This window comes from Phyllobates terribilis, unplaced genomic scaffold, assembly GCF_046119375.1.
Source record: "Phyllobates terribilis strain yellow unplaced genomic scaffold, ASM4611937v1 Scaffold_8__6_contigs__length_399053987, whole genome shotgun sequence".
In the NCBI taxonomy this organism is placed as follows: domain Eukaryota; kingdom Metazoa; phylum Chordata; class Amphibia; order Anura; family Dendrobatidae; genus Phyllobates; species Phyllobates terribilis.
The window spans coordinates 348,437,497-348,457,494 of record NW_027362768.1 but is presented as its reverse complement, the minus strand read 5'-3'; the positions used below and the strand labels follow the sequence as shown (position 1 = coordinate 348,457,494).

General features: G+C 44.9%; 14 non-coding genes across 14 annotated transcripts; all 14 read right to left on the bottom strand.

Annotated features, from left to right (window-relative positions):
* Positions 1-188: 188 nt before the first annotated feature.
* LOC141159064 (U2 spliceosomal RNA) lies at positions 189-379 on the bottom strand. The gene has a single exon (XR_012249078.1). It is a non-coding gene; the product is annotated as a U2 spliceosomal RNA (small nuclear RNA).
* A 1,119-nt stretch (positions 380-1,498) lies between these two features.
* Positions 1,499-1,689, bottom strand: LOC141159063 (U2 spliceosomal RNA). Its single transcript, XR_012249077.1, has one exon. It is a non-coding gene; the product is annotated as a U2 spliceosomal RNA (small nuclear RNA).
* A 1,118-nt stretch (positions 1,690-2,807) lies between these two features.
* On the bottom strand, positions 2,808-2,998 carry LOC141159062 (U2 spliceosomal RNA). The gene has a single exon (XR_012249076.1). It is a non-coding gene; the product is annotated as a U2 spliceosomal RNA (small nuclear RNA).
* Positions 2,999-4,116: 1,118 nt separating this feature from the next.
* On the bottom strand, positions 4,117-4,307 carry LOC141159061 (U2 spliceosomal RNA). The gene has a single exon (XR_012249075.1). It is a non-coding gene; the product is annotated as a U2 spliceosomal RNA (small nuclear RNA).
* A 1,121-nt stretch (positions 4,308-5,428) lies between these two features.
* LOC141159060 (U2 spliceosomal RNA) lies at positions 5,429-5,619 on the bottom strand. Its single transcript, XR_012249074.1, has one exon. It is a non-coding gene; the product is annotated as a U2 spliceosomal RNA (small nuclear RNA).
* Positions 5,620-6,738: 1,119 nt separating this feature from the next.
* LOC141159059 (U2 spliceosomal RNA) lies at positions 6,739-6,929 on the bottom strand. Its single transcript, XR_012249073.1, has one exon. It is a non-coding gene; the product is annotated as a U2 spliceosomal RNA (small nuclear RNA).
* Positions 6,930-8,047: 1,118 nt separating this feature from the next.
* On the bottom strand, positions 8,048-8,238 carry LOC141159058 (U2 spliceosomal RNA). Its single transcript, XR_012249072.1, has one exon. It is a non-coding gene; the product is annotated as a U2 spliceosomal RNA (small nuclear RNA).
* A 1,124-nt stretch (positions 8,239-9,362) lies between these two features.
* LOC141160245 (U2 spliceosomal RNA) lies at positions 9,363-9,562 on the bottom strand. Its single transcript, XR_012250196.1, has one exon. It is a non-coding gene; the product is annotated as a U2 spliceosomal RNA (small nuclear RNA).
* A 2,602-nt stretch (positions 9,563-12,164) lies between these two features.
* Positions 12,165-12,355, bottom strand: LOC141159543 (U2 spliceosomal RNA). The gene has a single exon (XR_012249547.1). It is a non-coding gene; the product is annotated as a U2 spliceosomal RNA (small nuclear RNA).
* Positions 12,356-13,474: 1,119 nt separating this feature from the next.
* Positions 13,475-13,665, bottom strand: LOC141159946 (U2 spliceosomal RNA). Its single transcript, XR_012249939.1, has one exon. It is a non-coding gene; the product is annotated as a U2 spliceosomal RNA (small nuclear RNA).
* A 1,120-nt stretch (positions 13,666-14,785) lies between these two features.
* LOC141159057 (U2 spliceosomal RNA) lies at positions 14,786-14,976 on the bottom strand. Its single transcript, XR_012249071.1, has one exon. It is a non-coding gene; the product is annotated as a U2 spliceosomal RNA (small nuclear RNA).
* Positions 14,977-16,097: 1,121 nt separating this feature from the next.
* Positions 16,098-16,288, bottom strand: LOC141160127 (U2 spliceosomal RNA). Its single transcript, XR_012250103.1, has one exon. It is a non-coding gene; the product is annotated as a U2 spliceosomal RNA (small nuclear RNA).
* A 1,118-nt stretch (positions 16,289-17,406) lies between these two features.
* Positions 17,407-17,597, bottom strand: LOC141159056 (U2 spliceosomal RNA). Its single transcript, XR_012249070.1, has one exon. It is a non-coding gene; the product is annotated as a U2 spliceosomal RNA (small nuclear RNA).
* A 1,122-nt stretch (positions 17,598-18,719) lies between these two features.
* Positions 18,720-18,910, bottom strand: LOC141159823 (U2 spliceosomal RNA). The gene has a single exon (XR_012249818.1). It is a non-coding gene; the product is annotated as a U2 spliceosomal RNA (small nuclear RNA).
* Positions 18,911-19,998: the final 1,088 nt, after the last annotated feature.

Genomic DNA, 19,998 nt, shown 5'->3' with positions numbered 1-19,998 from the left:
GCAATGCACAGTTGCTGAAGTTGAACCAAAATGAGCTTGTCATCTGGCTTCTGCAACTTTTAACATGAAAAATCCAATGAGGAGAAGAAAAGCAAAGCCAAAGAGTCCATCCCAAAATCCGACAAACAAGCCAAATGAACAAAAAGCATTGAATTCAATTCTTTCTGATTTTAGAAACTGCATTAAAGAAGGGGTGCACCGGTCCTGGAGATACTGCAATACCAGGTCAATGCGTGGAGTGGACAGAGCAAGCTCTTTTTCCATCTCCCTGTTCTAAAAATCCATTTAATATATGGTCCCCAGATAGGGGACGTATCAGATATTAAACTGATAAGAACAGATACTACACTTGATCTTAGCCAAAAGGCCGAGAAGCGATAACCAGAATTGGTTTCCGACTACGGTGCCACCCAAGGATTCTGAAAAGTCCATTTGTGGAGATGGCCACCTGGACTCCCGTTAAGAAGACATGCTGTCAACCTCTAGATCCCTCACATGCCTGCACTTTTCGGCTTGCTGCTGCTGCAATCCACGCGTTTTAGATCTGCATAACTCCACCTCTTTTAGCACAGTACCCTCAACCCCCGGCTGTTCCCACCCGCCTCAACACCGTTGGAAGGGAGGAGAACCAATTAAGGCGGGGGGGGGGGTGGAACGAGCAGCTGTCTACCCTTAGCAGGAGGGTTGCTGATTAATTACCTCTCCTGCTGCTGCTGCTGCTGCTGGCTGTCCAGCAGCAGACTGAAGGTGGCTGCTGCTGTGCGCAGGTATATAAAGGCTCAGAGCCTATTATGACACGCGCAGCCAGCGTTCCATTGCCACATTCCGTCTACTGCAGGCGGGATACCTGGATGGCTGAATGTCACTGAGAAGCTCACAGAGACCGCCATAAGCAACAGTTTAAAAGAATGCCACAGACTAATCAACCAAACTTTTTGGGTTGGTTTCTCTTTTATAGTCTGCAGGCATTAAATGAAAGAAGTCAGTGTTCCAGCAGAGGGAGACAACATTTCAGAAAAGGCATTGTAGCAAACCAAAAAAGAAATTTTAAGCGCAGCAGAGTAACCAGCTCACATACCTGTTAGCTCAGGTGAGTTTAAAAGGCTGCTGTTGATAACAAGGGCATTTGCTAAATAGATGGTGTGTGTGCAACAATATACTGAAAGGTCAATTATATTGTGCAGCTTATCTCACCACCTGTAGTTATTTAGGTGAAAGCTCCAAAATGCTTGCCTAATATGTCTGTTTATCCAAAAGGAAGTATAGAGGGAGAGCTAGATAGATAGCATTGCATTACATTACATGGCAATGCAATGCACAGTTGCTGAAGTTGAACCAAAATGAGCTTGTCATCTGGCTTCTGCAACTTTTAACATGAAAAATCCAATGAGGAGAAGAAAAGCAAAGCCAAAGAGTCCATCCCAAAATCCGACAAACAAGCCAAATGAACAAAAAGCATTGAATTCAATTCTTTCTGATTTTAGAAACTGCATTAAAGAAGGGGTGCACCGGTCCTGGAGATACTGCAATACCAGGTCAATGCGTGGAGTGGACAGAGCAAGCTCTTTTTCCATCTCCCTGTTCTAAAAATCCATTTAATATATGGTCCCCAGATAGGGGACGTATCAGATATTAAACTGATAAGAACAGATACTACACTTGATCTTAGCCAAAAGGCCGAGAAGCGATAACCAGAATTGGTTTCCGACTACGGTGCCACCCAAGGATTCTGAAAAGTCCATTTGTGGAGATGGCCACCTGGACTCCCGTTAAGAAGACATGCTGTCAACCTCTAGATCCCTCACATGCCTGCACTTTTCGGCTTGCTGCTGCTGCAATCCACGCGTTTTAGATCTGCATAACTCCACCTCTTTTAGCACAGTACCCTCAACCCCCGGCTGTTCCCACCCGCCTCAACACCGTTGGAAGGGAGGAGAACCAATTAAGGCGGGGGGGGGGTGGAACGAGCAGCTGTCTACCCTTAGCAGGAGGGTTGCTGATTAATTACCTCTCCTGCTGCTGCTGCTGCTGCTGGCTGTCCAGCAGCAGACTGAAGGTGGCTGCTGCTGTGCGCAGGTATATAAAGGCTCAGAGCCTATTATGACACGCGCAGCCAGCGTTCCATTGCCACATTCCGTCTACTGCAGGCGGGATACCTGGATGGCTGAATGTCACTGAGAAGCTCACAGAGACCGCCATAAGCAACAGTTTAAAAGAATGCCACAGACTAATCAACCAAACTTTTTGGGTTGGTTTCTCTTTTATAGTCTGCAGGCATTAAATGAAAGAAGTCAGTGTTCCAGCAGAGGGAGACAACGTTTCAGAAAAGGCATTGTAGCAAACCAAAAAAGAAATTTTAAGCGCAGCAGAGTAACCAGCTCACATACCTGTTAGCTCAGGTGAGTTTAAAAGGCTGCTGTTGATAACAAGGGCATTTGCTAAATAGATGGTGTGTGTGCAACAATATACTGAAAGGTCAATTATATTGTGCAGCTTATCTCACCACCTGTAGTTATTTAGGTGAAAGCTCCAAAATGCTTGCCTAATATGTCTGTTTATCCAAAAGGAAGTATAGAGGGAGAGCTAGATAGATAGCATTGCATTACATTACATGGCAATGCAATGCACAGTTGCTGAAGTTGAACCAAAATGAGCTTGTCATCTGGCTTCTGCAACTTTTAACATGAAAAATCCAATGAGGAGAAGAAAAGCAAAGCCAAAGAGTCCATCCCAAAATCCGACAAACAAGCCAAATGAACAAAAAGCATTGAATTCAATTCTTTCTGATTTTAGAAACTGCATTAAAGAAGGGGTGCACCGGTCCTGGAGATACTGCAATACCAGGTCAATGCGTGGAGTGGACAGAGCAAGCTCTTTTTCCATCTCCCTGTTCTAAAAATCCATTTAATATATGGTCCCCAGATAGGGGACGTATCAGATATTAAACTGATAAGAACAGATACTACACTTGATCTTAGCCAAAAGGCCGAGAAGCGATAACCAGAATTGGTTTCCGACTACGGTGCCACCCAAGGATTCTGAAAAGTCTATTTGTGGAGATGGCCACCTGGACTCCCGTTAAGAAGACATGCTGTCAACCTCTAGATCCCTCACATGCCTGCACTTTTCGGCTTGCTGCTGCTGCAATCCACGCGTTTTAGATCTGCATAACTCCACCTCTTTTAGCACAGTACCCTCAACCCCCGGCTGTTCCCACCCGCCTCAACACCGTTGGAAGGGAGGAGAACCAATTAAGGCGGGGGGGGGGTGGAACGAGCAGCTGTCTACCCTTAGCAGGAGGGTTGCTGATTAATTACCTCTCCTGCTGCTGCTGCTGCTGCTGGCTGTCCAGCAGCAGACTGAAGGTGGCTGCTGCTGTGCGCAGGTATATAAAGGCTCAGAGCCTATTATGACACGCGCAGCCAGCGTTCCATTGCCACATTCCGTCTACTGCAGGCGGGATACCTGGATGGCTGAATGTCACTGAGAAGCTCACAGAGACCGCCATAAGCAACAGTTTAAAAGAATGCCACAGACTAATCAACCAAACTTTTTGGGTTGGTTTCTCTTTTATAGTCTGCAGGCATTAAATGAAAGAAGTCAGTGTTCCAGCAGAGGGAGACAACGTTTCAGAAAAGGCATTGTAGCAAACCAAAAAAGAAATTTTAAGCGCAGCAGAGTAACCAGCTCACATACCTGTTAGCTCAGGTGAGTTTAAAAGGCTGCTGTTGATAACAAGGGCATTTGCTAAATAGATGGTGTGTGTGCAACAATATACTGAAAGGTCAATTATATTGTGCAGCTTATCTCACCACCTGTAGTTATTTAGGTGAAAGCTCCAAAATGCTTGCCTAATATGTCTGTTTATCCAAAAGGAAGTATAGAGGGAGAGCTAGATAGATAGCATTGCATTACATTACATGGCAATGCAATGCACAGTTGCTGAAGTTGAACCAAAATGAGCTTGTCATCTGGCTTCTGCAACTTTTAACATGAAAAATCCAATGAGGAGAAGAAAAGCAAAGCCAAAGAGTCCATCCCAAAATCCGACAAACAAGCCAAATGAACAAAAAGCATTGAATTCAATTCTTTCTGATTTTAGAAACTGCATTAAAGAAGGGGTGCACCGGTCCTGGAGATACTGCAATACCAGGTCAATGCGTGGAGTGGACAGAGCAAGCTCTTTTTCCATCTCCCTGTTCTAAAAATCCATTTAATATATGGTCCCCAGATAGGGGACGTATCAGATATTAAACTGATAAGAACAGATACTACACTTGATCTTAGCCAAAAGGCCGAGAAGCGATAACCAGAATTGGTTTCCGACTACGGTGCCACCCAAGGATTCTGAAAAGTCTATTTGTGGAGATGGCCACCTGGACTCCCGTTAAGAAGACATGCTGTCAACCTCTAGATCCCTCACATGCCTGCACTTTTCGGCTTGCTGCTGCTGCAATCCACGCGTTTTAGATCTGCATAACTCCACCTCTTTTAGCACAGTACCCTCAACCCCCGGCTGTTCCCACCCGCCTCAACACCGTTGGAAGGGAGGAGAACCAATTAAGGCGGGGGGGGGGGGGTGGAACGAGCAGCTGTCTACCCTTAGCAGGAGGGTTGCTGATTAATTACCTCTCCTGCTGCTGCTGCTGCTGCTGGCTGTCCAGCAGCAGACTGAAGGTGGCTGCTGCTGTGCGCAGGTATATAAAGGCTCAGAGCCTATTATGACACGCGCAGCCAGCGTTCCATTGCCACATTCCGTCTACTGCAGGCGGGATACCTGGATGGCTGAATGTCACTGAGAAGCTCACAGAGACCGCCATAAGCAACAGTTTAAAAGAATGCCACAGACTAATCAACCAAACTTTTTGGGTTGGTTTCTCTTTTATAGTCTGCAGGCATTAAATGAAAGAAGTCAGTGTTCCAGCAGAGGGAGACAACGTTTCAGAAAAGGCATTGTAGCAAACCAAAAAAGAAATTTTAAGCGCAGCAGAGTAACCAGCTCACATACCTGTTAGCTCAGGTGAGTTTAAAAGGCTGCTGTTGATAACAAGGGCATTTGCTAAATAGATGGTGTGTGTGCAACAATATACTGAAAGGTCAATTATATTGTGCAGCTTATCTCACCACCTGTAGTTATTTAGGCAAGCATTTTGGAGCTTTCACCTAATATGTCTGTTTATCCAAAAGGAAGTATAGAGGGAGAGCTAGATAGATAGCATTGCATTTCATTACATGGCAATGCAATGCACAGTTGCTGAAGTTGAACCAAAATGAGCTTGTCATCTGGCTTCTGCAACTTTTAACATGAAAAATCCAATGAGGAGAAGAAAAGCAAAGCCAAAGAGTCCATCCCAAAATCCGACAAACAAGCCAAATGAACAAAAAGCATTGAATTCAATTCTTTCTGATTTTAGAAACTGCATTAAAGAAGGGGTGCACCGGTCCTGGAGATACTGCAATACCAGGTCAATGCGTGGAGTGGACAGAGCAAGCTCTTTTTCCATCTCCCTGTTCTAAAAATCCATTTAATATATGGTCCCCAGATAGGGGACGTATCAGATATTAAACTGATAAGAACAGATACTACACTTGATCTTAGCCAAAAGGCCGAGAAGCGATAACCAGAATTGGTTTCCGACTACGGTGCCACCCAAGGATTCTGAAAAGTCCATTTGTGGAGATGGCCACCTGGACTCCCGTTAAGAAGACATGCTGTCAACCTCTAGATCCCTCACATGCCTGCACTTTTCGGCTTGCTGCTGCTGCAATCCACGCGTTTTAGATCTGCATAACTCCACCTCTTTTAGCACAGTACCCTCAACCCCCGGCTGTTCCCACCCGCCTCAACACCGTTGGAAGGGAGGAGAACCAATTAAGGCGGGGGGGGGGGTGGAACGAGCAGCTGTCTACCCTTAGCAGGAGGGTTGCTGATTAATTACCTCTCCTGCTGCTGCTGCTGCTGCTGGCTGTCCAGCAGCAGACTGAAGGTGGCTGCTGCTGTGCGCAGGTATATAAAGGCTCAGAGCCTATTATGACACGCGCAGCCAGCGTTCCATTGCCACATTCCGTCTACTGCAGGCGGGATACCTGGATGGCTGAATGTCACTGAGAAGCTCACAGAGACCGCCATAAGCAACAGTTTAAAAGAATGCCACAGACTAATCAACCAAACTTTTTGGGTTGGTTTCTCTTTTATAGTCTGCAGGCATTAAATGAAAGAAGTCAGTGTTCCAGCAGAGGGAGACAACATTTCAGAAAAGGCATTGTAGCAAACCAAAAAAGAAATTTTAAGCGCAGCAGAGTAACCAGCTCACATACCTGTTAGCTCAGGTGAGTTTAAAAGGCTGCTGTTGATAACAAGGGCATTTGCTAAATAGATGGTGTGTGTGCAACAATATACTGAAAGGTCAATTATATTGTGCAGCTTATCTCACCACCTGTAGTTATTTAGGTGAAAGCTCCAAAATGCTTGCCTAATATGTCTGTTTATCCAAAAGGAAGTATAGAGGGAGAGCTAGATAGATAGCATTGCATTACATTACATGGCAATGCAATGCACAGTTGCTGAAGTTGAACCAAAATGAGCTTGTCATCTGGCTTCTGCAACTTTTAACATGAAAAATCCAATGAGGAGAAGAAAAGCAAAGCCAAAGAGTCCATCCCAAAATCCGACAAACAAGCCAAATGAACAAAAAGCATTGAATTCAATTCTTTCTGATTTTAGAAACTGCATTAAAGAAGGGGTGCACCGGTCCTGGAGATACTGCAATACCAGGTCAATGCGTGGAGTGGACAGAGCAAGCTCTTTTTCCATCTCCCTGTTCTAAAAATCCATTTAATATATGGTCCCCAGATAGGGGACGTATCAGATATTAAACTGATAAGAACAGATACTACACTTGATCTTAGCCAAAAGGCCGAGAAGCGATAACCAGAATTGGTTTCCGACTACGGTGCCACCCAAGGATTCTGAAAAGTCCATTTGTGGAGATGGCCACCTGGACTCCCGTTAAGAAGACATGCTGTCAACCTCTAGATCCCTCACATGCCTGCACTTTTCGGCTTGCTGCTGCTGCAATCCACGCGTTTTAGATCTGCATAACTCCACCTCTTTTAGCACAGTACCCTCAACCCCCGGCTGTTCCCACCCGCCTCAACACCGTTGGAAGGGAGGAGAACCAATTAAGGCGGGGGGGGGGTGGAACGAGCAGCTGTCTACCCTTAGCAGGAGGGTTGCTGATTAATTACCTCTCCTGCTGCTGCTGCTGCTGCTGGCTGTCCAGCAGCAGACTGAAGGTGGCTGCTGCTGTGCGCAGGTATATAAAGGCTCAGAGCCTATTATGACACGCGCAGCCAGCGTTCCATTGCCACATTCCGTCTACTGCAGGCGGGATACCTGGATGGCTGAATGTCACTGAGAAGCTCACAGAGACCGCCATAAGCAACAGTTTAAAAGAATGCCACAGACTAATCAACCAAACTTTTTGGGTTGGTTTCTCTTTTATAGTCTGCAGGCATTAAATGAAAGAAGTCAGTGTTCCAGCAGAGGGAGACAACGTTTCAGAAAAGGCATTGTAGCAAACCAAAAAAGAAATTTTAAGCGCAGCAGAGTAACCAGCTCACATACCTGTTAGCTCAGGTGAGTTTAAAAGGCTGCTGTTGATAACAAGGGCATTTGCTAAATAGATGGTGTGTGTGCAACAATATACTGAAAGGTCAATTATATTGTGCAGCTTATCTCACCACCTGTAGTTATTTAGGTGAAAGCTCCAAAATGCTTGCCTAATATGTCTGTTTATCCAAAAGGAAGTATAGAGGGAGAGCTAGATAGATAGCATTGCATTACATTACATGGCAATGCAATGCACAGTTGCTGAAGTTGAACCAAAATGAGCTTGTCATCTGGCTTCTGCAACTTTTAACATGAAAAATCCAATGAGGAGAAGAAAAGCAAAGCCAAAGAGTCCATCCCAAAATCCGACAAACAAGCCAAATGAACAAAAAGCATTGAATTCAATTCTTTCTGATTTTAGAAACTGCATTAAAGAAGGGGTGCACCGGTCCTGGAGATACTGCAATACCAGGTCAATGCGTGGAGTGGACAGAGCAAGCTCTTTTTCCATCTCCCTGTTCTAAAAATCCATTTAATATATGGTCCCCAGATAGGGGACGTATCAGATATTAAACTGATAAGAACAGATACTACACTTGATCTTAGCCAAAAGGCCGAGAAGCGATAACCAGAATTGGTTTCCGACTACGGTGCCACCCAAGGATTCTGAAAAGTCCATTTGTGGAGATGGCCACCTGGACTCCCGTTAAGAAGACATGCTGTCAACCTCTAGATCCCTCACATGCCTGCACTTTTCGGCTTGCTGCTGCTGCAATCCACGCGTTTTAGATCTGCATAACTCCACCTCTTTTAGCACAGTACCCTCAACCCCCGGCTGTTCCCACCCGCCTCAACACCGTTGGAAGGGAGGAGAACCAATTAAGGCGGGGGGGGGGGGGTGGAACGAGCAGCTGTCTACCCTTAGCAGGAGGGTTGCTGATTAATTACTTCTCCTGCTGCTGCTGCTGCTGCTGCTGGCTGTCCAGCAGCAGACTGAAGGTGGCTGCTGCTGTGCGCAGGTATATAAAGGCTCAGAGCCTATTATGACACGCGCAGCCAGCGTTCCATTGCCACATTCCGTCTACTGCAGGCGGGATACCTGGATGGCTGAATGTCACTGAGAAGCTCACAGAGACCGCCATAAGCAACAGTTTAAAAGAATGCCACAGACTAATCAACCAAACTTTTTGGGTTGGTTTCTCTTTTATAGTCTGCAGGCATTAAATGAAAGAAGTCAGTGTTCCAGCAGAGGGAGACAACGTTTCAGAAAAGGCATTGTAGCAAACCAAAAAAGAAATTTTAAGCGCAGCAGAGTAACCAGCTCACATACCTGTTAGCTCAGGTGAGTTTAAAAGGCTGCTGTTGATAACAAGGGCATTTGCTAAATAGATGGTGTGTGTGCAACAATATACTGAAAGGTCAATTATATTGTGCAGCTTATCTCACCACCTGTAGTTATTTAGGTGAAAGCTCCAAAATGCTTGCCTAATATGTCTGTTTATCCAAAAGGAAGTATAGAGGGAGAACTAGATAGATAGCATTGCATTACATTACATGGCAATGCAATGCACAGTTGCTGAAGTTGAACCAAAATGAGCTTGTCATCTGGCTTCTGCAACTTTTAACATGAAAAATCCAATGAGGAGAAGAAAAGCAAAGCCAAAGAGTCCATCCCAAAATCCGACAAACAAGCCAAATGAACAAAAAGCATTGAATTCAATTCTTTCTGATTTTAGAAACTGCATTAAAGAAGGGGTGCACCGGTCCTGGAGATACTGCAATACCAGGTCAATGCGTGGAGTGGACAGAGCAAGCTCTTTTTCCATCTCCCTGTTCTAAAAATCCATTTAATATATGGTCCCCAGATAGGGGACGTATCAGATATTAAACTGATAAGAACAGATTTTTTTTTTTTTTTTTTTTTTTTTTTTTTTTCCATAACACTCAGATTACAAGTACCATCTCGATTCCATACTTCTGAAAACGGTGATGGACCAAATCCATCATCGTGTCATTTTAAAACAAAAAAACATTATTTAATGCATATACAAAAAAAACAAAACAACAACCAGTATTTCCTCTCAGACACATAATATATAGAGGAAGGAAACAAAACACATTACTGCATTCCTCCCTTCAACGCATAATATGTTAGATACTCCAACAGTCCTTTCTCTTGCGAGAAAGATTCAAAGTTTGTATTCACATAATCTATCCATGTCCTTCCCACCTTATAGGTTTCAAAAAACCTCTCTTTATTTGCCTTCACACTTGCGATTACCTTTGGAAAAAAAGCTTCAAAACACACACCACTTCCCTTCATTTCCGCAATTCCTTTTTTAACTTTGTCCATTTCTTTATCAGCTTCCTCCTCTTCTGTTTGCCTCTGAACCTCTACCGTCTTCTTTTTTTCTTTCTTTTCCGCCTTTGCACTTTCCATCTTCTCCTTATTACTCTTTCTCTTTGGGCATTCCTTAAACCTATGCCCAATTTCCATACACAGGTTACACTTATTCCTTTCTACTGGACATGATTTAGAAACATGTCCTTCCGCTTTACACTTCCAACACTTTTCTGCAGTACAGTCTTCACGTTTATGACCATATACCTCACAAATTGAACAAAAGGAATCCATCCCATTAAAGAATAAATTCCCACTTACTTTACCAAGCTTAAACCTTTGAGGCGGGTAGGAAAAACTCCTATCCTTGTTCATGTTAAATTCCACAAAAAATTTCCACTTTCCCGTCCATACTCCGAATTCATTCATTACTTTACCTTTTGATACTACAGACTTGGCAAAACCACTCAAAAACGTGACAATGTCCTCTTCTGGAACCAGTGGTGAAAACATCTTCACTGTCACCATCTTTTCACTACTAAATACGTGACGTTGAAACCGAATTCCAACAAACTTCTCATGTCTCAATTCATCAAAAGAATCCATATAGTTCTCCAAAATCTTCCTAGACTCAAAAAACACGTCATAGACACCCTTTTGGGGATAATCCATAACTGCCACGATGTCTTCTTTTTTCACCTTTGCGACACCCAAGATGATCTCCTTCATAATAAACCGAAAGTCCTTAACCTTCTGACAGTCTCTCCGGACAAAAATCCGGAAAGCGGTCTCCACACGTGCATGTTCTGGAACCTCCAACTTCGGCCACAACTCCGCCTCTGTTGCCATGATTCTCCAACAGAATTAGCGTAATCTCCACTCCAACACACAGAAGGAGCGAGTATGATCGCTTCCCGTTGTCTGGGGACTAAGCCGACACGCCTATAGCAGCAAGGGGGTGAAGTCCCCACAATTAAGTAAGGACGATCCCCCAAGGCCGACGAGCCAGGTACCCCAGACACCTCCAACCAAAACCAAGGCAGCAATCGCTAAATCACTGCACTTGATCTTAGCCAAAAGGCCGAGAAGCGATAACCAGAATTGGTTTCCGACTACGGTGCCACCCAAGGATTCTGAAAAGTCCATTTGTGGAGATGGCCACCTGGACTCCCGTTAAGAAGACATGCTGTCAACCTCTAGATCCCTCACATGCCTGCACTTTTCGGCTTGCTGCTGCTGCAATCCACGCGTTTTAGATCTGCATAACTCCACCTCTTTTAGCACAGTACCCTCAACCCCCGGCTGTTCCCACCCGCCTCAACACCGTTGGAAGGGAGGAGAACCAATTAAGGCGGGGGGGGGGTGGAACGAGCAGCTGTCTACCCTTAGCAGGAGGGTTGCTGATTAATTACCTCTCCTGCTGCTGCTGCTGCTGCTGGCTGTCCAGCAGCAGACTGAAGGTGGCTGCTGCTGTGCGCAGGTATATAAAGGCTCAGAGCCTATTATGACACGCGCAGCCAGCGTTCCATTGCCACATTCCGTCTACTGCAGGCGGGATACCTGGATGGCTGAATGTCACTGAGAAGCTCACAGAGACCGCCATAAGCAACAGTTTAAAAGAATGCCACAGACTAATCAACCAAACTTTTTGGGTTGGTTTCTCTTTTATAGTCTGCAGGCATTAAATGAAAGAAGTCAGTGTTCCAGCAGAGGGAGACAACGTTTCAGAAAAGGCATTGTAGCAAACCAAAAAAGTAATTTTAAGCGCAGCAGAGTAACCAGCTCACATACCTGTTAGCTCAGGTGAGTTTAAAAGGCTTCTGTTGATAACAAGGGCATTTGCTAAATAGATGGTGTGTGTGCAACAATATACTGAAAGGTCAATTATATTGTGCAGCTTATCTCACCACGTGTAGTTATTTAGGTGAAAGCTCCAAAATGCTTGCCTAATATGTCTGTTTATCCAAAAGGAAGTATAGAGGGAGAGCTAGATAGATAGCATTGCATTACATTACATGGCAATGCAATGCACAGTTGCTGAAGTTGAACCAAAATGAGCTTGTCATCTGGCTTCTGCAACTTTTAACATGAAAAATCCAATGAGGAGAAGAAAAGCAAAGCCAAAGAGTCCATCCCAAAATCCGACAAACAAGCCAAATGAACAAAAAGCATTGAATTCAATTCTTTCTGATTTTAGAAACTGCATTAAAGAAGGGGTGCACCGGTCCTGGAGATACTGCAATACCAGGTCAATGCGTGGAGTGGACAGAGCAAGCTCTTTTTCCATCTCCCTGTTCTAAAAATCCATTTAATATATGGTCCCCAGATAGGGGACGTATCAGATATTAAACTGATAAGAACAGATACTACACTTGATCTTAGCCAAAAGGCTGAGAAGCGATAACCAGAATTGGTTTCCGACTACGGTGCCACCCAAGGATTCTGAAAAGTCCATTTGTGGAGATGGCCACCTGGACTCCCGTTAAGAAGACATGCTGTCAACCTCTAGATCCCTCACATGCCTGCACTTTTCGGCTTGCTGCTGCTGCAATCCACGCGTTTTAGATCTGCATAACTCCACCTCTTTTAGCACAGTACCCTCAACCCCCGGCTGTTCCCACCCGCCTCAACACCGTTGGAAGGGAGGAGAACCAATTAAGGCGGGGGGGGGGGTGGAACGAGCAGCTGTCTACCCTTAGCAGGAGGGTTGCTGATTAATTACCTCTCCTGCTGCTGCTGCTGCTGCTGGCTGTCCAGCAGCAGACTGAAGGTGGCTGCTGCTGTGCGCAGGTATATAAAGGCTCAGAGCCTATTATGACACGCGCAGCCAGCGTTCCATTGCCACATTCCGTCTACTGCAGGCGGGATACCTGGATGGCTGAATGTCACTGAGAAGCTCACAGAGACCGCCATAAGCAACAGTTTAAAAGAATGCCACAGACTAATCAACCAAACTTTTTGGGTTGGTTTCTCTTTTATAGTCTGCAGGCATTAAATGAAAGAAGTCAGTGTTCCAGCAGAGGGAGACAACGTTTCAGAAAAGGCATTGTAGCAAACCAAAAAAGAAATTTTAAGCGCAGCAGAGTAACCAGCTCACATACCTGTTAGCTCAGGTGAGTTTAAAAGGCTGCTGTTGATAACAAGGGCATTTGCTAAATAGATGGTGTGTGTGCAACAATATACTGAAAGGTCAATTATATTGTGCAGCTTATCTCACCACCTGTAGTTATTTAGGTGAAAGCTCCAAAATGCTTGCCTAATATGTCTGTTTATCCAAAAGGAAGTATAGAGGGAGAGCTAGATAGATAGCATTGCATTACATTACATGGCAATGCAATGCACAGTTGCTGAAGTTGAACCAAAATGAACTTGTCATCTGGCTTCTGCAACTTTTAACATGAAAAATCCAATGAGGAGAAGAAAAGCAAAGCCAAAGAGTCCATCCCAAAATCCGACAAACAAGCCAAATGAACAAAAAGCATTGAATTCAATTCTTTCTGATTTTAGAAACTGCATTAAAGAAGGGGTGCACCGGTCCTGCAGATACTGCAATACCAGGTCAATGCGTGGAGTGGACAGAGCAAGCTCTTTTTCCATCTCCCTGTTCTAAAAATCCATTTAATATATGGTCCCCAGATAGGGGACGTATCAGATATTAAACTGATAAGAACAGATACTACACTTGATCTTAGCCAAAAGGCCGAGAAGCGATAACCAGAATTGGTTTCCGACTACGGTGCCACCCAAGGATTCTGAAAAGTCCATTTGTGGAGATGGCCACCTGGACTCCCGTTAAGAAGACATGCTGTCAACCTCTAGATCCCTCACATGCCTGCACTTTTCGGCTTGCTGCTGCTGCAATCCACGCGTTTTAGATCTGCATAACTCCACCTCTTTTAGCACAGTACCCTCAACCCCCGGCTGTTCCCACCCGCCTCAACACCGTTGGAAGGGAGGAGAACCAATTAAGGCGGGGGGGGGGGGTGGAACGAGCAGCTGTCTACCCTTAGCAGGAGGGTTGCTGATTAATTACCTCTCCTGCTGCTGCTGCTGCTGCTGGCTGTCCAGCAGCAGACTGAAGGTGGCTGCTGCTGTGCGCAGGTATATAAAGGCTCAGAGCCTATTATGACACGCGCAGCCAGCGTTCCATTGCCACATTCCGTCTACTGCAGGCGGGATACCTGGATGGCTGAATGTCACTGAGAAGCTCACAGAGACCGCCATAAGCAACAGTTTAAAAGAATGCCACAGACTAATCAACCAAACTTTTTGGGTTGCTTTCTCTTTTATAGTCTGCAGGCATTAAATGAAAGAAGTCAGTGTTCCAGCAGAGGGAGACAACGTTTCAGAAAAGGCATTGTAGCAAACCAAAAAAGAAATTTTAAGCGCAGCAGAGTAACCAGCTCACATACCTGTTAGCTCAGGTGAGTTTAAAAGGCTGCTGTTGATAACAAGGGCATTTGCTAAATAGATGGTGTGTGTGCAACAATATACTGAAAGGTCAATTATATTGTGCAGCTTATCTCACCACCTGTAGTTATTTAGGTGAAAGCTCCAAAATGCTTGCCTAATATGTCTGTTTATCCAAAAGGAAGTATAGAGGGAGAGCTAGATAGATAGCATTGCATTACATTACATGGCAATGCAATGCACAGTTGCTGAAGTTGAACCAAAATGAGCTTGTCATCTGGCTTCTGCAACTTTTAACATGAAAAATCCAATGAGGAGAAGAAAAGCAAAGCCAAAGAGTCCATCCCAAAATCCGACAAACAAGCCAAATGAACAAAAAGCATTGAATTCAATTCTTTCTGATTTTAGAAACTGCATTAAAGAAGGGGTGCACCGGTCCTGGAGATACTGCAATACCAGGTCAATGCGTGGAGTGGACAGAGCAAGCTCTTTTTCCATCTCCCTGTTCTAAAAATCCATTTAATATATGGTCCCCAGATAGGGGACGTATCAGATATTAAACTGATAAGAACAGATACTACACTTGATCTTAGCCAAAAGGCCGAGAAGCGATAACCAGAATTGGTTTCCGACTACGGTGCCACCCAAGGATTCTGAAAAGTCCATTTGTGGAGATGGCCACCTGGACTCCCGTTAAGAAGACATGCTGTCAACCTCTAGATCCCTCACATGCCTGCACTTTTCAGCTTGCTGCTGCTGCAATCCACGCGTTTTAGATCTGCATAACTCCACCTCTTTTAGCACAGTACCCTCAGCCCCCGGCTGTTCCCACCCGCCTCAACACCGTTGGAAGGGAGGAGAACCAATTAAGGCGGGGGGGGGGGGGTGGAACGAGCAGCTGTCTACCCTTAGCAGGAGGGTTGCTGATTAATTACCTCTCCTGCTGCTGCTGCTGCTGCTGGCTGTCCAGCAGCAGACTGAAGGTGGCTGCTGCTGTGCGCAGGTATATAAAGGCTCAGAGCCTATTATGACACGCGCAGCCAGCGTTCCATTGCCACATTCCGTCTACTGCAGGCGGGATACCTGGATGGCTGAATGTCACTGAGAAGCTCACAGAGACCGCCATAAGCAACAGTTTAAAAGAATGCCACAGACTAATCAACCAAACTTTTTGGGTTGGTTTCTCTTTTATAGTCTGCAGGCATTAAATGAAAGAAGTCAGTGTTCCAGCAGAGGGAGACAACGTTTCAGAAAAGGCATTGTAGCAAACCAAAAAAGAAATTTTAAGCGCAGCAGAGTAACCAGCTCACATACCTGTTAGCTCAGGTGAGTTTAAAAGGCTGCTGTTGATAACAAGGGCATTTGCTAAATAGATGGTGTGTGTGCAACAATATACTGAAAGGTCAATTATATTGTGCAGCTTATCTCACCACCTGTAGTTATTTAGGTGAAAGCTCCAAAATGCTTGCCTAATATGTCTGTTTATCCAAAAGGAAGTATAGAGGGAGAGCTAGATAGATAGCATTCCATTACATTACATGGCAATGCAATGCACAGTTGCTGAAGTTGAACCAAAATGAGCTTGTCATCTGGCTTCTGCAACTTTTAACATGAAAAATCCAATGAGGAGAAGAAAAGCAAAGCCAAAGAGTCCATCCCAAAATCCGACAAACAAGCCAAATGAACAAAAAGCATTGAATTCAATTCTTTCTGATTTTAGAAACTGCATTAAAGAAGGGGTGCACCGGTCCTGGAGATACTGCAATACCAGGTCAATGCGTGGAGTGGATAGAGCAAGCTCTTTTTCCATCTCCCTGTTCTAAAAATCCATTTAATATATGGTCCCCAAATAGGGGACGTATCAGATATTAAACTGATAAGAACAGATACTACACTTGATCTTAGCCAAAAGGCCGAGAAGCGATAACCAGAATTGGTTTCCGACTACGGTGCCACCCAAGGATTCTGAAAAGTCCATTTGTGGAGATGGCCACCTGGACTCCCGTTAAGAAGACATGCTGTCAACCTCTAGATCCCTCACATGCCTGCACTTTTCGGCTTGCTGCTGCTGCAATCCACGCGTTTTAGATCTGCATAACTCCACCTCTTTTAGCACAGTACCCTCAACCCCCGGCTGTTCCCACCCGCCTCAACACCGTTGGAAGGGAGGAGAACCAATTAAGGCGGGGGGGGGGGGGTGGAACGAGCAGCTGTCTACCTTTAGCAGGAAGGTTGCTGATTAATTACCTCTCCTGCTGCTGCTGCTGCTGGCTGTCCAGCAGCAGACTGAAGGTGGCTGCTGCTGTGCGCAGGTATATAAAGGCTCAGAGCCTATTATGACACGCGCAGCCAGCGTTCCATTGCCACATTCCGTCTACTGCAGGCGGGATACCTGGATGGCTGAATGTCACTGAGAAGCTCACAGAGACCGCCATAAGCAACAGTTTAAAAGAATGCCACAGACTAATCAACCAAACTTTTTGGGTTGGTTTCTCTTTTATAGTCTGCAGGCATTAAATGAAAGAAGTCAGTGTTCCAGCAGAGGGAGACAACGTTTCAGAAAAGGCATTGTAGCAAACCAAAAAAGAAATTTTAAGCGCAGCAGAGTAACCAGCTCACATACCTGTTAGCTCAGGTGAGTTTAAAAGGCTGCTGTTGATAACAAGGGCATTTGCTAAATAGATGGTGTGTGTGCAACAATATACTGAAAGGTCAATTATATTGTGCAGCTTATCTCACCACCTGTAGTTATTTAGGTGAAAGCTCCAAAATGCTTGCCTAATATGTCTGTTTATCCAAAAGGAAGTATAGAGGGAGAGCTAGATAGATAGCATTGCATTACATTACATGGCAATGCAATGCACAGTTGTTGAAGTTGAACCAAAATGAGCTTGTCATCTGGCTTCTGCAACTTTTAACATGAAAAATCCAATGAGGAGAAGAAAAGCAAAGCCAAAGAGTCCATCCCAAAATCCGACAAACAAGCCAAATGAACAAAAAGCATTGAATTCAATTCTTTCTGATTTTAGAAACTGCATTAAAGAAGGGGTGCACCGGTCCTGGAGATACTGCAATACCAGGTCAATGCGTGGAGTGGACAGAGCAAGCTCTTTTTCCATCTCCCTGTTCTAAAAATCCATTTAATATATGGTCCCCAGATAGGGGACGTATCAGATATTAAACTGATAAGAACAGATACTACACTTGATCTTAGCCAAAAGGCCGAGAAGCGATAACCAGAATTGGTTTCCGACTACGGTGCCACCCAAGGATTCTGAAAAGTCCATTTGTGGAGATGGCCACCTGGACTCCCGTTAAGAAGACATGCTGTCAACCTCTAGATCCCTCACATGCCTGCACTTTTCAGCTTGCTGCTGCTGCAATCCACGCGTTTTAGATCTGCATAACTCCACCTCTTTTAGCACAGTACCCTCAACCCCCGGCTGTTCCCACCCGCCTCAACACCGTTGGAAGGGAGGAGAACCAATTAAGGCGGGGGGGGGGGTGGAACGAGCAGCTGTCTACCCTTAGCAGGAGGGTTGCTGATTAATTACCTCTCCTGCTGCTGCTGCTGCTGCTGCTGGCTGTCCAGCAGCAGACTGAAGGTGGCTGCTGCTGTGCGCAGGTATATAAAGGCTCAGAGCCTATTATGACACGCGCAGCCAGCGTTCCATTGCCACATTCCGTCTACTGCAGGCGGGATACCTGGATGGCTGAATGTCACTGAGAAGCTCACAGAGACCGCCATAAGCAACAGTTTAAAAGAATGCCACAGACTAATCAACCAAACTTTTTGGGTTGGTTTCTCTTTTATAGTCTGCAGGCATTAAATGAAAGAAGTCAGTGTTCCAGCAGAGGGAGACAACGTTTCAGAAAAGGCATTGTAGCAAACCAAAAAAGAAATTTTAAGCGCAGCAGAGTAACCAGCTCACATACCTGTTAGCTCAGGTGAGTTTAAAAGGCTGCTGTTGATAACAAGGGCATTTGCTAAATAGATGGTGTGTGTGCAACAATATACTGAAAGGTCAATTATATTGTGCAGCTTATCTCACCACCCGTAGTTATTTAGGTGAAAGCTCCAAAATGCTTGCCTAATATGTCTGTTTATCCAAAAGGAAGTATAGAGGGAGAGCTAGATAGATAGCATTGCATTACATTACATGGCAATGCAATGCACAGTTGCTGAAGTTGAACCAAAATGAGCTTGTCATCTGGCTTCTGCAATTTTTAACATGAAAAATCCAATGAGGAGAAGAAAAGCAAAACCAAAGAGTCCATCCCAAAATCCGACAAACAAGCCAAATGAACAAAAAGCATTGAATTCAATTCTTTCTGATTTTAGAAACTGCATTAAAGAAGGGGTGCACCAGTCCTGGAGATACTGCAATACCAGGTCAATGCGTGGAGTGGACAGAGCAAGCTCTTTTTCCATCTCCCTGTTCTAAAAATCCATTTAATATATGGTCCCCAGATAGGGGACGTATCAGATATTAAACTGATAAGAACAGATACTACACTTGATCCTAGCCAAAAGGCCGAGAAGCGATAACCAGAATTGGTTTCCGACTACGGTGCCACCCAAGGATTCTGAAAAGTCCATTTGTGGAGATGGCCACCTGGACTCCCGTTAAGAAGACATGCTGTCAACCTCTAGATCCCTCACATGCCTGCACTTTTCGGCTTGCTGCTGCTGCAATCCACGCGTTTTAGATCTGCATAACTCCACCTCTTTTAGCACAGTACCCTCAACCCCCGGCTGTTCCCACCCGCCTCAACACCGTTGGAAGGGAGGAGAACCAATTAAGGCGGGGGGGGGGTGGAACGAGCAGCTGTCTACCCTTAGCAGGAGGGTTGCTGATTAATTACCTCTCCTGCTGCTGCTGCTGGCTGTCCAGCAGCAGATTGAAGGTGGCTGCTGCTGTGCGCAGGTATATAAAGGCTCAGAGCCTATTATGACACGCGCAGCCAGCGTTCCATTGCCACATTCCGTCTACTGCAGGCGGGATACCTGGATGGCTGAATGTCACTGAGAAGCTCACAGAGACCGCCATAAGCAACAGTTTAAAAGAATGCCACAGACTAATCAACCAAACTTTTTGGGTTGGTTTCTCTTTTATAGTCTGCAGGCATTAAATGAAAGAAGTCAGTGTTCCAGCAGAGGGAGACAACGTTTCAGAAAAGGCATTGTAGCAAACCAAAAAAGAAATTTTAAGCGCAGCAGAGTAACCAGCTCACATACCTGTTAGCTCAGGTGAGTTTAAAAGGCTGCTGTTGATAACAAGGGCATTTGCTAAATAGATGGTGTGTGTGCAACAATATACTGAAAGGTCAATTATATTGTGCAGCTTATCTCACCACCTGTAGTTATTTAGGTGAAAGCTCCAAAATGCTTGCCTAATATGTCTGTTTATCCAAAAGGAAGTATAGAGGGAGAGCTAGATAGATAGCATTGCATTATATTACATGGCAATGCAATGCACAGTTGCTGAAGTTGAACCAAAATGAGCTTGTCATCTGGCTTCTGCAACTTTTAACATGAAAAATCCAATGAGGAGAAGAAAAGCAAAGCCAAAGAGTCCATCCCAAAATCCGACAAACAAGCCGAATGAACAAAAAGCATTGAATTCAATTCTTT